The sequence below is a fragment of the Aplidium turbinatum genome, chromosome 6, assembly GCF_918807975.1.
Source record: "Aplidium turbinatum chromosome 6, kaAplTurb1.1, whole genome shotgun sequence".
Taxonomy (NCBI): Eukaryota; Metazoa; Chordata; class Ascidiacea; order Aplousobranchia; family Polyclinidae; genus Aplidium; species Aplidium turbinatum.
Genome location: NC_137477.1, coordinates 7690153 through 7691830, shown reverse-complemented (window position 1 = coordinate 7691830; position 1678 = coordinate 7690153).

Below are 1678 nucleotides of genomic sequence, written 5' to 3'. Positions count from 1 at the left end.
CAGCGTTGGCGTCTGCATCTTGCCAACGCTGGCGTCTGCATCTTGCCAACATTGGCAAAATGTTTTATGCACCATTTGGATGCATCTGGCCAGCGTTGGCGTCTGCATCTTGCCAACGCTGGCTTCTGCAGCTTGCCAACGTTAGCTTCTGCATCTTGCCAACGTTGGCAAAATGTTTTATGCACCATTTGGATGCATCTGGCCAGCGTTGGCGTCTGCATCTTGCCACCGTTGGCGTCTGCATTTAGCCAACGTTAGCTTCTGCATCTAGCCAACGTTGGCAAAATGTTTTATGCACCATTTGGATGCATCTTGCCAATGTTGGCATCTGTATCTGGCCAACGTTGGCAAGATGGCTTGTGCACCATTTTGCTTCATCTGGCGCCTAAATTCTGGTTGACTTTTATGCACCATGATGCTGCTTCATCTGACCTATTGAGTATTGTGATGCCCGCGCTTTGACCAAGGTTGGCCATGCGAAGCAAGCTGGTGCATAAAACATCTGAACAGCATTGGCATCTACATTTGCCAAACGTCTCTGTACCTAAACTTTGCTCATCACCAAAAGTTTATTGTTGAACCTAGCTAATCCTTGGGCAAAAGAACAGCAGCAACACGGATTTATAAGCAACACTACTCCCTTTGTGACAAAGCAAAGTAACAGCCGAGCTTCGTATATTTTCACATTTATTAGAAACAAGCCACATCAAATCGTATTGATAGATGGAGATTCATTGCACATCAGCAGCTTTTTCTTGTGTATCTTTATCATTGTGAATTCCTGCGAATGAAACAAAAATATTTAATTCAAGAGGGCTGTTTGGCAACAATGTAGGATTTTGATCAGTTGTCGTCCAGGATAATACGAAGTTAATTGACAATCTGCAATATCAATGTAATATCCCTCTCTCCAACGTGCGTGACAAAAAACTTATCATTCGATTCTGCGCCACGCAGAGCGATAATCAAGTTCCAATACATTCTAATTGCGTGTACAGTAGTTATTCAACAACTAAAGCAACACATTCGCTGTTGTCTTTCAAAAATATAACAAGCTCACCAAAAGTTAGTTTTTGCCGTTTTCGGCCACCTTGCCTGTCCTTCCAATTTCGAAATCACTCTGAAACTCTTCATCAATTTGCTGCATGGCAGCAGCTTTGTCGTGCGCCATCACCACGTCTAATCATGAAAGTAAAAAAAGAAGTGTTAAATCAGTATATAAATGCCGACATAGCCTACTAACCACCATGTTCGTTGTTCACATCAATGCGAGTACACCACTAAAACATTTTCATACATTACTTAATACTCTTCACAATTACATCATACATTAATCAAAAGAACAAAATGGCATAGTTGTGACAGAATCATTTAGTCGTAGTAGAAACATTTATCTGTACTCACCAAGAACAACCTATTTCAGATTCTTTTTTAAACAATCAAACGAGTGCTTAGACTTCACGACGTTTTTTTTTCTTTCTTTTTTCTCGACATGACTTGAACTGTGTTGTGTTCGATAATAATAGTTGCAATAAGTCCACTGATACAACCGCTTGCATTTTTGCCAATTGTCCGCCCCGATAGCTCAGTGGTTACGCGCCGGGCTCAAGATCACACGGCGCTGGTTCGACTCTCGGGGTGTGCGTTTGAGCAACGCATTTCAGGACTGCTCTCCATT